At 52.2% G+C, this 16,130-nt stretch overlaps 1 protein-coding gene across 1 annotated transcript in view; it reads left to right on the plus strand.

The window, feature by feature from the left end:
* The window catches only part of FBLN2 (fibulin 2), an 85,596-nt gene that overhangs the window by 680 nt on the left and 68,786 nt on the right, over positions 1–16,130 (plus strand). The gene's annotated exons all lie outside the window — the stretch shown is intronic.

Here is a 16,130-nt window from a genome sequence, read left to right on the forward strand (position 1 = left end):
TGGGCGCACCCGCCATCCCGTCCCCCCATTCCCCCATCCCCCCCCATTCCCCCATCCCCCCAGTTGCAAAGTCCCATGCTCAGGGCACCCCCCCATCTCTCACACACATGCTTGGGCTTCCCACACTCGTCTCCCACACACGTCCCTTTTGCACACACGTGCCTCACCTACAGGCGTGTCCCAGACAGGCACGCCTCTCTCAAATGCTTGTGTCTGTGTTGCACGCGTGTGCCTCTGACACGCATGCATGTCTGCCACACGTATGTGTATCACACATGCATCTCTGTCTCACATGTGTCACACACGTGTCTCTCGCATAGCTGGAGTAACAGTGCCCCACACACTGAGTCTTGCACGCAGAGTCACATACACCAACCTCATAGTCCCGTGCACCCCTGACACTCCACCTCCATGGGCATAGCCCTCCCTGCTATCCTGAGCTTGCTGGGAGCCAGAGGAGGGCTGGGGGGAAAGCTCTGGGCCGAGGCTCTCTTACCCTTAGGACTGGGAGGCTCTGGGAGCGCAGGGAGGGGCCTTCAGGGCTGGGCCTGACTCCGCCAACATCCCCACTCCTCACTCCTGCATCCCCTCCTCTTCCCCCACTCGACTGTCCCAAGCAGCGGTGTCCTTTCTCTGCCAGGTGACCAGCAGTGTTACAAGGTGAGTGCACTTGGACTGGTCCAAAGCTGGTGTGAGCCAGCAGGTGTCACTATGACAGGCCAGAAAAAGAAAAAAAAAAAAAAGATTTGGGTGCTGGTCATCCCGCAGAGCCCCTTGAATAAGGGGACTGCTTTAGGCCCCTCCCAGAGCAAGCCCCTAAGAGCTCGCCTGGCTCGTGTTTGTAGCTCGCCTGGCTAGTGTTTGTAGCTGAATGGCTGGGGCTCTGAGCCTCACCTTCCTCACATGCAAATGAGGGTGAAAATCCCCACCAGGAGGAGGGAGGGACATGTAACAGTTGCTCCCTCAACTTCCGCCCTCCCCGCCGCCTGTATCCAGAGCTGTGAGGTGGGGGAAGTGGGCAGGGGATGGGTGAAATCAAAGAATCTGACTCTGGCTGTGCAAACCTACCAGCCCCGGCTTTGACTGGCTCTGTGTGTTTTGCTTGGCTCTTACCATGTTGTTGTTATTTTTAAATATTTAATTAGCTGCCGGCATTTGCAAATCGGCAAGTTTCACATAAAAGTCCAGATTTCCATCTTTTACCTGCAAAATCACAAAGTCTGGCAGCTCAGGGTCCACATTCCCCCTGTGGTGCCCACTGGCTAGTGCTGCCTGCCTGCTGCCCCTGGGGGATGGGACAGGAGCACCATTTGGCCATAGTCCCCACCAGGGACTCAGCTCCTACCTGGCCTGCATAAGCCTCTGTGTTCGCTGTGCCTGCTGTTTTTGCTGCATTGCCCACCCCGAAGGGGCCTGGGCTAGTCCCCTCACCCATGACTGGGAAAGACTTGAGTGAGCCTCGTACCTCTTCGGAGCACTTGAGGGGCATGCCAGGGGCCTGGACCACAAGGCATCTTTGTGATGATGGAAGGTGCTTTCTGCTGGCCTGTGGGGGACAGTGGCCTGGGAGCCCCATGGGAGGAAGGCAGTGATCTCAGAGCTAGGCCTTGACCATCACATTTCTTCCCAGATCCCGTCAATGATTCTGCAAGATCACATTCTTACCTTATTTGACAGATGGGGAGACTGAGGCTCAGAAAGAGTTTTCTAGCAAGCAAATGGTAGAGCTGAAATTTCAACCCAGATTTTTCTGACCCTAAAGCCAAGCTCCTTGCCCCCCCGCCCAGTGAATCCACGAGAGAAGGGACTTGGTCTCATCAGCCCTGGGCAAATTCCCTGAGCCAGGTCCACGCCTGACATTCAGTGGGTACTTAATAAATGCTTGTGGAATGACCAGGGAAGTGAAGCTGCATTCTCTGCAGGGGTCAGGGTAGAGCTAAATTCAGGACCTAAAGTGAAGAAGATTTTGTGCAGCCTAAATGACCACCCAGGTTCCTTTTTTTTTAAAGATTTTATTTATTTATTTGACAGAGAGACACAGCGAGAGAGGGAACACAGGCAGGGGGAGTGGGAGAGGGAGAAGCAGGCTTCCCGCTGAGCAGGGAGCCCGATGCGGGGCTCGATCCCAGGACCCTGGGATCATGATGTGAGCCGAAGGGAGATGCTTAACGACTGAGCCACCCAGGTGCCCCTAGGATTTTATTTATTTTTAAGTAATCTCTACACTCAACATGGGGGCTCGAACTCACAACCCTGAGATCAGGAGTTGCACGCTCCACCAGCTGAGCCAGCCATTAAAAGGTACCCCTAGGTTCCTTTTCATCAACCGGAAAGCTCAGCACAGTTTCCTTCTCTAGTCTTGACAGTCATATTCACTGTGACCCCGTGACCACCAGGGTAAAGACTGCTGAGTCTCGAGTCTATCTGGCCTCAGGAGCATCACAGTGTGCCTTGTTGGATATCAGGCTTCATGTTGGCCTTGAATTTGGGGGCTCTGGGTGTGAGGATTTTCCCCATAAGCCCCTGGTCAGTCTTGGTGGCAAAGATGCCTTACAAGGAGGGACTCAGGTGGAGAACAGTCTCCCAGCTCCCATTCCCTTTGGGTGGCCTCTCCATGGGTGGCACGGGGTGGGGCAGTTGCTGCATTATTTTAAGCCCCAGCTTCTGTGACTCTTTGCTCTCTCTCTTGAGCACACTTATGTAGCTAATGTAAGTGAAGTACCCTCTGGGATGTGCAGCCTCCTGGAAGTTTGTTGACTGACTGAATGAGGGCCCAGCCCTTCCAGAGTGATGGGGGATGGTGGGCAGCCCTGACCTCTTCCTTGTGCTTCCTGGGGGTTTTCTTTCCTGCTGGGGAGGAAGGTGCTGGACTGTGCAAGGTGGTGCAGAGGGCCTGTCCATCCCTTCTCTGGGCCTTAGTCTTCCCTTCTGTAAAGTGGATACTGTGTTCTTGAGCTTTCCAGGGCTCATGGTCCTGAAGTGGGGAGGAGAGGATGGAATCCTGGGGGCTGCTGTCCGGGAGGCAGTGGGTATAGCCCCATTCCCCCACTTCCTGAGCTCTGAGGGGCCTCCCCCAGCTGAAGGCCTTGGCCTGGGGTGCAGTTCCAGCTCGCGACAGGATTCTGAGCGCTGTGCTCCCACAGTCCCATGAGCTCTGTGAGGGCTGGCAGGAATAATTCTATCAGGCGGGAGCTGCTGCAGGAGCTTGGCTTTCCTGGGCTGAGTGTGGGAATCACATCCTAGGTGAGGCACCGTCCAGGAAAGGACTCAGGGTGGGCAACGCAGACACTGTCTTTGCTCCCATGCATCTATATTCTGGTTAGAGGGATGAGGTGGGGTGATTCAGGTGACAAAGATATGAATTGTGTTTGTTTCAGATGCTGTAAAGGAGTTTAAGTCAGCAAGACAACCAAATCCAGGGTGGCAGAGAGGGGTCTTTTGAGGAGGGAATTTCTGAGCTGAGACCAGAGTGGGGAGGGAGAATGCCAAGCAGGGGGCACAGCTAGTGCAAAGGGCCTGAGGTGGGACCCTGCTTGGTGTGTGTGAGGAATGGAAGAGGAGGAAGCTGGAGTGAGTCAGGGAGGGGAGAGAGGGTCCTGAGGAAGTGAAGGAGGGGCAGCGCAGAGAGTTTGAAAGCTACTGAAAAGTTTTGATGGAAGGAGCAAGGAGATTGGATTTCTGTTTTAAGACACCCTCTCGAGTAAGATCAGGAGGCTTGTGCCAGGCCCCATGCTGGGGTGCTGTTCTCACCCTTGAGAAGCTACAGGCAGAGGGCAGAGACAGGACTGTGGGCAGACGTTTGAGACCCAGGGTGACAGATGTTGGCATGGCCTCATCGTGGAATATTGTGTAGCTCTAAAAAGAGGACGTTCTCTGTGGAAAGGTCTTTCAAGCTCTATGAAGAGAAGAAAACAAGGTGCCGAATGGCTTGTAAACCGTGCCTCCTTTTGTGTCCAATAAGAAATCCAACTTCCCGTTGGCTTGTGTGAGCATAAACAAGGCCTGGGAGGAAACAGGGGGAACAAGTTTCAGTGCTTACCTGTGGTCACCTGGGGGTGGGCTGGGGTGGGCAGGTGGGGGACAAGGGTGCAAGGATGAGGTGACATGTCCCACTCTGTGCCTTTTTTATATTTGCTGCTTTTTGAACCATGTGACTGCATTGCCTGTTCAAAACATTAAATTAAAAAGCAGTTGGGCAGTTGGTGGGTGACTGTGAGTTTTAAGTGGAAGTGTTTAAGGATGGTTTTTAAATTCCCTGCTTCACTGACCTTGTTGTTGAACAGACTGACTTCTTCCTGGCAGGGTACACTAAAGTTTCCACTGTGATTAAATTAGATGGTAACAAAGTCACTTTTTGCAAAGTTTGGCAAATGGACAAAAGAAAAAACCCACCCTTTCTCTCTCTCTCCATTTCTCTCCCCCTTTTCCTGTGGGTGTATTTCCTTCTGGTGATTTGACTACTGGCTCTTTCTGGCGTGGGCACCACAGCACTTACAATTCTGTCCTGAGACTGTTTCCCCAGTCAGCCCTCCCAGCTGGTTGGGAGACTAGCTGCAGGTCCGGAGCCGGGGCCAGTCGGGAGCAGGAAATCCCTGCTTTGGCATCTGATAAGGTTCTGATTCCCAGCTCTGCCACTCGCAGGCTGTGCTCCCATCGGGCCAGTGACTTACCCCTCTGAGCCTCAGTTTCTTTATCTGTAAAATGGGTGTTCTGTCTCTGTTAGGGTTAACTGAAGGAGGAAATGAGATCACTCATTCCTTCATTCAACAGCTATTTATTGAGCATCTGCTGGGTCCTGGACACTGTTCTGAGTGCTGGGCATAAGACAGTGACCAAGACAACATCCTCTGCCCCCACAGAGCCCGCTTTCTGGCGGGAGACACAGAGAGGAGACCTGTGGGTGCTCGCTGTGATGTCCTATGCTGGCTGTGTGTGCAGTGAAGAGAAGGCGAAGCTGGTCCGCGACTGGGAGTTGGGTGGGGATGTTTTAGGTTGAGCACCTAAGTGGAGGTGTCAGTGGAACAGACACCTGGGTGGAGTAGGGCTGTTCAGGCAGGGGTCACGGCAGGTGCAAAGGACCTGGAGCAGCTAGAAATTAGGACCCCCATGAGCAAGGAGGGCCATTGGAGGGTGGGCCACATCTGGGGGCCACAGGAGGGCTTTCATTTTTATTCTGGGTGCCATACAGATTCAGTTCAGGGAGGGGCCAGCTCTGATTGAGATTTTCTTTTCTTTTTTTTTTTTTTTTAAGATTTTATTTATTTATTTGAGAGAGAGAATGAGAGACAGAGAGCACAAGAGGGGAGAGGGTCAGAGGGAGAAGCAGACCCCCTGCTGCTGAGCAGGGAGCCTGATGTGGGACTCGATCCCGGGACTCCAGGATCATGACCTGAGCCGAAGGCAGTCGCTTAACCAACTGAGCCACCCAGGCGCCCATGATTGAGATTTTCAAGTCCCCCCCCCACCTGAGCTGCTGGGGGAGAGCCACTGGGGCCTGGAACTGGGCATTATGAGGCAGAGGGGAGTAGTGGAGTTGTGAACTTCCTCTGGGAGGGTTAGGAACCATGGCTGAGCATTGCTGGGAACAGCCAGGGAGAGGCTTGTGGAGTCAGGGTTCCCGGACAGTGGCTCCCTGGACGTCCATGCCAGGGATGTGTACCCAAGGATTTGGGGTGCTCACAGTAGCCTCTGGTGTGGGATGGCCTGTTGTCTCTCCCATGCCAACTTGAGGGCCCCAGGGATGCACATAGGCAGTTCTGACCTGCTTCGGTCAGGGCTGTCCTGAAGGAGAGCAGAGGTCATGACAGCCAGGGAAGAATCTAGCCGAGTCTGGAGGTGGTCAAGGAGAGCTTCCTGGAGGAGGTGATACAGGCACTGTGATATGAAGGTAAAAAGGTGAGGGAGACACAAGAACAGGAGAAAACCCAGTTTCTCTTGGAGAGGTGGTTTGGAGGAGAGGTGGGAAGTAAGCGTATGCTGGTGGACTGAACCCTGACAATGGAGCACCTCAAATCCTGGTCCGTGAACTGGAGATGGGCAGTCGTGGGGCATTTCTTAGAAGAGGATGGACATGGCCAGAGCGTTAGAGGGTCCCTCTGGCAGTCCCGGCATGAGGGTGGGGCTGGAGGGGGCGAGATGATAGGTGGGAGGCTTGTGAGAGTGACAGGGCAGGGACACTGAGGCTCCGAGAGGGGCTTGCTTGCCTGGGGTCACACGACAAGCTCGGAGGAAGAACCGGAGCGGTAGCCAGGTCTGTTCACTCCCAGGTCCTGCTCCGAATGGGCTGCCCCTTGATTACGGGCCCCACTGGCACGCACACACGCACTAATTCCCCTCCGCTGCTCTGGTCCCTTCCCGGGGCCCCTCTCAGGTCAAGCCCTGCGTCATTTTGCACCATTGTCCTCACGTTTATTGGAACTTGGAAGCATTGCAAAAATGACTCTGTCTTCTCATATATGGAGATTGTTACAAAGAAAGTGCTGGTTTGGGGAAAGGTTATTTCCTTCCTCGAGGGTGGGGAAGCTAGCTTTTCTGGTGGGGGGGGGATGCTGCATTGTAGGCCAGAGTGACCCCGCCCGGGTCACAGTGTTGGTGAGGAAGTGGTGCCGCCTGCTTGCCCCGGGCTGGGAGACTTGGCCTGGCCAAGAGCGTGGGGGGGCAGCGAGCATCCATGTTCCAGGGGAGTGGGGTGGCCACCTCTGGCCACTGGAGGCCTTTTTGGCTGCAGGCAGGCCTTGACCTGCTAGGGCTTCAATCTTTCAATTTCCTCATTGCAACCTGGGGACAGCCCTACTGGCTCTGCTACTATTTGATGGCCAGGAATGGCCGGAAATGTGAGAAGAGGGCCTGGCCTGCGGAGTGCCAGTAGGATGAGGACCCAGCCAGGCCAGGGAAGCCTGGAGGGCGCTGGCACGCCTGCCTGGCCTGAGTCCTGTGAGCCTGGATGATGAGGGCTTTGGGTCCCAGCCTCAGCTTCTCCATTTGTAAAGTGGGCCTGGTGGTAGTGGCCTGCCTGGTAAGGTTGGTGTGCAGACTGCCGGGGAGCCCCAAGCACAGCTTTTGGCAGCTACACAGTGCTTCGCTAACACATGCTAGCTAGGTTCTTTGAGCGTCATGACCCCGCTCTCCTGTCCTCCTTCTCTGTTCTCTCTCTCATCATTGAGATGCCATCGTCTGTGTAGGGGCCAGATCTTGGCCTTGTGGTCAGGACACACCAGTTCTTTTTTTTTTTAGATTATTTATTTATTTACTTGAGAGAGAGAGTGCACAAGCAGGGGGAGCGGCAGGCAGAGGGAGAAGCAGGCTCCCCACTGAGCAGGGAGCCTGATGCAGGACTCGATCCCAGGACCCCAGGATCATGACCCGAGCTGAAGGCAGTCGCCCAAGTGACTGAGTCACCCAGGCGCCCCAGGACACACCAGTTCTTGATAAGTCTCCCAGAGTTCTTCTTTCCTCAGTCTGGGTCTCCCATCCTAGCCCTGAATTTCCAGCTGTGTCTTTGGTCACTAAGTGAGCATTAGGTGATCCAGAAAATTCGGTTCTTCTCCATGACTCCTCACAACGAAAGCACAACATTAAAAACATTCTGGTAGAGAACTCTCAGGATCCCGGAGAACACCTCCCCAGCCCCCAGTGAGTCTGAGGCCTGTTGTCTGAGCCAGAGGGAGCCAGGGAAGAGTTATGAGCAGGAGAGTGCAGCCTGCTGGGGAATGAGTGGGACAGGCAGAGTGGGCAGGACCTCTGTGGATCAGGGCCAGCTCAGGTGGTCTTGAGACATACCAGCCCCTCAAAGGCGACCGCACTGTGCCCTCCTTGACACCCAGCACTCACAGGCATGTGCGTGCACACACAAGTACACACACACACACAGACTCAAGGCCACAGCTCTTCCCTTTGGTTTCCATGTCAGCCCCCTGGTCCTCGGGAGCTGAGAGATTAGCCGTCCTCATGGTGGTTTGGTGCTGGTTGAGCATCTCAGTGTTCTTTATCTAGTCCCCTGGCATGTCCTCAGAGCAGAATAATTCAAATGTTGTCTGACCATAGGCACCTCAGGGTCTCTGGCTGCTGGTCCCTGATTATGGGGCTGATGAAGGCAGGCCCCATAGGGGGCCTTGTCTCCTTTCTTGGGGAAAAAGTCAGTGGGTATCAGCTTCCTCTTCTGATAAAGTAATGATTAGCGTAACACCATCACATTTTCCGCCAGACCTCCCGACCTCCCGTGCCTTTACGTTATATATAGTATATTTAAAAAAAACCCCTTCCCTGTTTTACTTGTACTTATTTAAAAGGAGACCTTCTGTCACAGCTGTAGACAAAAATCAGACTTGCCCTAAATCAGCAATACCCATGAAAATGAAGATGAACAACGGCCAAGTGGGGCTTTGAACCCTTGTGACTTCTGTTACCTGGCTCAGCCTTGAGCAATGTGACTTGCCCTCTCTTTGCTACGAAGGTTGGCAAGTGGCAGAGAGATGTGCAAGGCACACCAGCGTTCCACAGAGAGTCCTTTGTGATCCTGAGTGGTGGAAAGAGACTAGGAGGGGGATAATTACTCCCCACAGGCCTCTGTTGCTTTTGCCTTATTCCTGAGATCTGAGCTCACCCTGCATGGTCCTCTCTAACTCCACTTGGGCAGATCCTTCTGGCTGGTCATCCCACACTTCTCATCTTCTTGGGAACCCCCTTTCCACATTTTTGGGCCCTCATTGGCATGTTTCCTGTTGGCCAGGGCTGTAACAGGAGGCTGTAGCCCCTCCAGCAGGGATGCCTGCTCTGAAGCCAAGTCCCTGGTTCTCAGGCCGGGTGTTTGGGGCATTCTCTGAGGCGTCCAGTGGCCTGGGGTCCATGCCAGGGGGTCGTGGGCTGGGGGCTTAGGACCAGGGCTCCAGCGCTGAGGAAAGAAGTTGATGGTACCTGGAGAGGTGAGGCTGGGCCCAGTCCCCAGATGACATGGGGAATCTAGGCCTGTCTAGATGGGAAAGTGCCTTTTAAGCTATGAAGTACGGTGAGCCGAGATCACTAATGATTCGTCTCATGGGTAATACCAATCACCGTCATGATAATGGCCGGTCGGGCCCCTAATTAGCCACGTGCTCCGGCATGAGGAGAAGTTTGCCCTGGTGCTCCTACTTGTCACCCCTCGTAACTTGTTTTCTTGAACTGAATGGCTGACCTTACACCCTGACGAGTGAGAGAGACTCATGTAATGGAGCGCTGGCCACAGAAAGGATGTGGTGATGTCAGTTGCCCGAGCCTGAAATGCCCCGCTGTGACCCCAAGGCAGGACATGCCTGGGCCAGGTACGCCCCTTGGAAGGGCTGTGGCTTCCTGTGTGTGGGCTGGGAACAGTGACCCCCCCCTTGGCTCCAGACCTCAGGGGTCTCACGGGGATAGTAGGGCCTCAGCATAGGGCATGGTAGCCCACCCATGATGATTTCCCCTGCTCCGGGCTTCAGATGGGGCCTGTCCGAGGGGTGGGTGGTTTCTCCTTCATGTGGGCTTCGCTTGAGGCCACTCAGGAGAAGCGGGGGGCTCCACTGCATCGTCAGGGGAGACTAGGCCCTGCTGGTCCCAGAGAAAGCTACAGCGAGGGTCTCTGATGCCGCCAAGGCTGCCTCACACCTCATCTTTATTTTGTCTCTGCTTTTCTTTGTGAGTGCTGCGATTTTCTCAAAATGACTTAAATGTGCCTGCCCTCAGCTTGGGGGCCTCCTGGCTCACAGCCTCTTCCCCCAGAGATGCTCTGTATGTTCTTTTAGGTCCAGTTCAGAATCCTGGGGAAGAGCTCTGACTGGCCCAGCGTGGGCCAATGGGCTGTGGCCAGGGGCGGAGTTGTGATAGTGACAGGGCTCTGGGGGCTGTCTCCAGCCGGTCCCTGAAAATGGGCCCTGCGTGAAGCAGACTAGTGCTGCAGGAGGTGCCTGCTGCCGGGACCAAGTTTACAAACTCCAGAGACCAACATTCTTGGAGTTGAGTCAGCAACCGACACAAAACGGTTGCTGCTCTTACTTTCATCACAAGTGTCAGGATTATTTTGATCATAGGTGAAAGAAGGTGTAACTTCAGCAAAAAAGTCACGGAACAAAAAAGTACAGGGTGAAGTTTCAGGCTTGGCTGTATCCAGGGGCTCTAGAGATGCCCTTGGACTGTGTCTTCATTTTCCGTGTCGTGTTATTCTCAGGCGGTGTTCAGGTGGCCCGGCAGCTCTGGCGCACTCCTTGAGCTCAGAAGCTTCATCGTGGGCCTGTGTGGCAGTCACTGTGGATGGGGGATAGCCATCCTGTGGTCCATGTAGCCTGAGAGAGGGTGGCTCCCCAGAGGAAGATTGGGGTTCTCTTGCCAGGAGAAGGAGGTGGAGATCCCCACAGCATCACTGGGTTGCTCTGTATAACCGGCCTGCCGTTTCTTCCCGGTTCCTGCATCACATGGTGGACCCATCCCAAAAGGAATGTGAGGATGTTCCAGGATGAGTAACAGTGGCTCTTCACGATCTGACGTAGTCCAGAGTTAGGGAGTTGAGAGAAGGGGTGGGGGCTGTGGGGTCTTGACCTCCAACCCAACCACACTTACCCCATAATCGTACACACTTAAATTTGCATACCCACCCACTCCACAACCACTCACATACACATGGATATGTTCACTCTCCCTCAAGTGAGTGTGCACACAGTCGCACACATACACCCCAACTCTTCCCATGAACCCTTTCTCACCCTCATGTCTATGCATCTCTCATAGAAGGGGCTCTTGGTCTTTAGGCTTCCCTTGAAAGCATCTCTTCTATCAAAAGAAGGAAAAAAGCAAGAGAATGCCTGCTTGAGCCTGGAGATTGGGTGAGAGCCGGGTCCAGAACCCTCTCAGGGAACTCCTGAGCAGCTCAGTCTCTGCTGGGTTTCTCAGCACAGATGGAACCCCGGACTCAACTCCAGGGCTGGAGAAGGTGTGATTAGGGCCTCACCAAGGTTTGGGAGGCTCTGGAGGAGGGGTGGACCCCAGAGTTTATCTTCCACTGGCCTGCCGTGAAGCCGAAAATCCTACCTCCCAGGCATTACATTCCCCCAAGGCTAGTTTATTTTCTGGGAGGGGAGATGGGCGAATCCATTTCCATAGGAACCTGGCAGGGAGTCCTCTTTACCTGGAGGAGCTGAATTTTCTCCGAGCTTTTAATCACAGACATCAAATTTTATTGAATGCTTTTTTCCAGCATCTAGTAAGATGACCCCGGCAAATTTTTCTTTTGGTGAATTGCATTGATTTTTTTAGTATTGAACTACCCTTGCATTCCTGAGGTAATGCTGTTTGGGCACAATATATTATTATCCCCATAATAGGTGGCGGGATTCAATTTTCTGGTATTTTATTTAGGACTTGGCAGCTAGATTCATAAGTGAAACTGGCCTATCCTTCTCTCTGCTTATAGTATCCCCGTCTGCTTTTGGTATCAGGATTTTCCTCACCTTACAAAATGAGAGGAGGCTGCCCCTTTTCTTTTTCTAGGCCCTGGAACAATTTTTTTTTTTTTTAATAGGATGGAAATCATTATCAGCTCTGACTGTACCATGTCTTGGGCTAATCTCTGCAGATAATTCTTTATCTCATCCCACAGCACCTTGTGAGGAGAGCGTGATGCTTCTCATTTAACAGATGGGGAAAATGAGGCTCAGAGAGCCAGTCTCTGGTCTGTGGTCAAATAGTGGGTGTCAGCTTAGCTGGGCTTTGAATGTAGGCCTGTGTGACTCTAGGGCCATGCTTCCAAGCTATTCAACATGGCCAAGAATTATCTGAGATGCTGGCCTATAGGAGAGCCTTCAACCTTATTCTAGGGTTTTCCAGGGGGTCTAGGAAGAGCCCTGATTGAGCATCAAGAGAACTTTCCTAGCTCTACCTGCCCATCTGCTACCCACCTACCTGTGTACCCACCTGCCATGCATGCATCCATTTGTCCACTGATCCATTGCCTGTCTAGTCATTGAGCTGTCCGTCAGCCATTCATTCCTATATTGATATACCCACCCATTAACCCACCTTCCCATTCATCCATCCTCCACCTCTTCACCCATCTGTTCACTGGTCTGCCCATCCATCAGACATTTATCCACATGCTGATTACTCATTTATCCACTGACCCACTTTCCCATCCATCTATCCTCTCTCTGCCATCTATTCACCCACCCATTTATCTATGATTTGTTCACCATCTGTCTATTACTCCATCCATATCTTCATCAATTATCCATCTATATACAAGTTCACTTACTCATTCACTAATCCACCTTCTCATCCATCTGTCTTCCACCTGCTACCTGCTCATCAACCACCAAATCCATCCATCCATCCATCCATCCACTTGTCCATCCACCTACCCTTGGAGCTTAGCCTTAAAGTAGGAGCTGGGATTTGGGCCTTCAGAGATTCAGAAGGGAGGACACTCTGGTTTGGGAGAGCGATATGAGCAAAGATGAGGGGTTGGGAGTCTTCCAGTTTATCAGGAATTGGGTGAATGGACGGCAGCAGAGGGAACTGGAAGATAGGTGGGGGCTAGGTGGTGATGGACTTTGAATGTCACTCTTAGGAGTTTTCACCATGTACCTGAGCTAGGGGTCTTCAATCAGGGTAGGTGAGTGAGCTCCAGCGAGTCTGTGAGACCCCTAAAATGATACACAACAGTTTTTGGTGTATGCCCATATCTCTGTTAAGACTCTCAATTGCAAGTGATAGAAAACCTGGTCCAGGTTAGCTTAACACACTGTGGGTTCATGTCATTGCAAAATTCAGTTTTTCAATTTGGCGTGGCTGGATCCAAGGGCTCAGCAGCTATTGCTGTGTTTCTGTTTTTTCCACCTCGTGGGCTTTTCTTGTTTTTGAGTTGGCTCCAGCCTCAGACAGTCTCCACCTGAGAACAAGATGGCTTCAGGGATCCTTGACATGAAATCACTTCATGTCTAATACAGTGGGAAAGAGAGAGGCCATTTGCCCCAAATCTCACCTGAATTGGGTTTCTTGAGCTCACGTTAGCCTGGTGTCCAAGTCTGAATTTGGCATTGTTATGACAGGAATAGGAAACACTGATGGTGGGGTGGTGTGGACCCCAGAATGAAGCCCCTAGGCTGCTCTTGGAAGGCGAGTAAATATGTAATGGGATGGTCAGAAACCACCCCATGTCCACTACCAGGCTTTGCTCGAATTTTCGCTTTTCTGGTAGAGGGGGGTGTAGTACCCATAACTTTTTCTGGATTCTCAATGATAGGGAACCATTCAGGATTTTGAGCAGGGGTGAGAGGAGATCAGCCAAAAAGCCTCCTGCGGGTGGGACCAGGGCAGGCTGGATGGAAGATGCCTGGCTTTCTCACAGAGAGAGGGAGAGGTCAAGGGTGTGACGCCCCCCATCCGCCCATCCGCCCATCTGTCTGGGGCCGGGTGGAGGGCGCTGGACACCAGGTGGGGAGAGCAGTGAGCTCAGCGTGGCTGTGGGCAAGCCCATTTCTCATTGCTCCTCCCTGGGAGCATTTCCTCTTTCCAGAGTTGTGACTTGTAGGGAAGGAAAATAGCAGCTCCCTCCTGGTGCCAAAAGCAACATTTTCTTTTTCTCAAAGGTTGATTATAAGTCATGCACATTCATCTTTGTAATTTTTCACCTGCTTATGCTGGTAATGAGATTAGTGATTATATACACAGGGTCAGCTCTCACCCAGGCTTTAAGGAGCTTTTTATTCATTTCATTTTTTATTTTTTTCTTTTTAGGGAGGAGAGGGCAGGGAGGGGAAAATACCCTGGCTGTTCTACTTGAAGGATGATTTTTCACAGTGTTTTCATGAGCTCACCCCTTTGGTGGTCCCCAGGGGCCAGTGAGCCTGTGAGTCTCCCAGCCCCTCTCTGTGTCCCACCTGGGACCCCCGATGCTTGTCAGCACTTTGTACCCAGAGTTGGCTCAGAGACCCGGTGTCCCCCAGCACTCTGGACCCAGCTCCTCCCCTCTCCTCGGGGGTCTCAGGCCACCACCTGTGCCTTCAGCCCTGCCCGGTTTTCCCAGTGCAGGGACAAAGACCCCACCTCCCCAACACGCCCCTGGCCCTTTTTATTCATTTACCCTTTACCGTTCTCCTCATGGCCAGCCTTGTCTTCTTGCCAACCATATCAGCGATTATAAAGACTTTCGCCTACAAGGAAATGAAGGGAAATAAGACTTTAAAGACAGAAGCCAAATGTGATCACTTTCTTTCGGTAATTTGTGACTATTTTTCACATCCCTCCCCTCCTTCCCATTTCTTCTGCCAACACCCTTTCTTGCTCTTGTTTTCTTTTCCTGGACTGCTATAAGTGGCTCTTTTTTTCTTTTCTTTTAAAAAATCTCTTTTATTGTGAAAAAGCACACATAAAAGAAAGTACATAAAAGCGTACCCTCGAGTGACCACTACCTAGGGGATTCAGGAGGACAGTGCCCATACCCAGGAGCTCCTGTGGTCCTTCCCTGTGCCCCTCCCCCCACCACGTACCCATCACCAGACTTCTATGGTGGCCATTCTAATTTGGCTTTTTAGTTCTGTCTCCCATTTTTGTGTTCCCTATATGATGTTGTTTAGGTTTTACCTGGTTTCAGACTTTATAGACTGGAATCTTCCTTGGACTCCTTGAAAAGGATGTCTGTAGTTCCTTCTTTTTTCTTTTCTTTTTCTTTTTGGAGAGGGGATGGGGGAGAGAGTGTGAATGGGGGGGGCAGAGGGAGAGGAAGAGAGAGAATCTCAAACAGGTGACCTGGGGCCCGATCCCATGACCCTGAGATCGTGACCTGAGCCGAAATCAAGAATCAGATGCTCAACCAACTGAGCCACCCAGGCCCCCCTGTAGTTCCTTCTTGAATTCCCAGTGTGCTGGACCTAGTGGTGCCCCCCATCACCCTGTTGAAACAGTGTCTGTTATGTGTACTGGATGCTTTGCCGAGTTCTCTGGGGCACTGCACATGGGGGAGTGATGGACCTCCTCTTTGGAGCTTCTTTCTTTCCTTGATTTTCACATCTCTACTTCTGTCTTTTCTCCTCTTGCTGCTCACCTCATCATATCCTGCTCTCTTCTCTGTTTCCTGCATACCAGCCACAATGTGTCAAGCTGGTTCCTGCCTCAGGGCCTTGCACGTGCTCTTATCACTGCCTGGATGCCACTCCCCAGATCTTTGCATGGCCACCACATTTTTGCCAGGCAAGTCTCAGCTGGAGTGTCACCTCTTACATGTGGTTGCTCTGACCATTCACCTTTTTTTTTTTTTTAAGATTTATTGATTTATTTTAGAGAGAGAGAATGAGCACGAGCAGGTAGGGGGCAGAGGGAGAGGGAGAGAGAATCTCAAACAGACTTGTACTGAGCACGGAGCCCGATGCGGGCTTGATCCCAGGACCCTGAGATTATGTCCTGAGCTGAAACCAAGAGTCAGATGCTTAACCGACAGCACCACCAAGGTGCCCCTGCTCTGACCACTCTTGCCAGAGAAGTGCACCAGTCCCCGTTCTTCACAATGCCTGTATTATCTTCTTACTCATTTGTTCCCTGTTTCTTCCTTCCGCCAATATTGGCCCCATTGCCCCTTTGTTGGTTTGGTTCGCTGCCTCATCCCAGTACCTATAATAGAGGGTGACAGGTAGCAGGTGTGTGATGAATATCTACAAGCTAAAGGATTCTGGCTGTATTCCCTTAGCTAGACAGACCTGGGTTCAAATCCCCATGCCACCTTTTACTGGTGATATGACCTTGGGCAGATCATTGACTCTGTCTGGGCCTGAGTTTCCCTATCTGCAGAGCATGGTTAATAAAATAAACTTTGGGGTGTCTGGGTGGCTCAGTTGGTTAAGTGTCTGCCTTCAGCTCAGGTCATGATCTCAGGGTCCTGGGATCGAGCCCCACATTAGGCTCCCTGCTCGGTGGGGAGTCTGCTTCTCCCTCTCCCTCTGCTGCTCACCCCTGCTTTTGTCCTCTCTCTCTCTCAAATAAATAAATAAAATCTTTTAAAAAAAATAAACCTTCTTGGAAAGCCTGGGTCCGGTGTTTGTCATTGTGTTGGCACTGAGGAAGTGATAGTTGAGTATGAACCTAACCAACAGCTAAAATCCCTGCTAACATTTTGTGCCAAGAACAAGTTTATT

Source organism: Neomonachus schauinslandi, chromosome 1, assembly GCF_002201575.2.
Source record: "Neomonachus schauinslandi chromosome 1, ASM220157v2, whole genome shotgun sequence".
Classification (NCBI taxonomy): domain Eukaryota; kingdom Metazoa; phylum Chordata; class Mammalia; order Carnivora; family Phocidae; genus Neomonachus; species Neomonachus schauinslandi.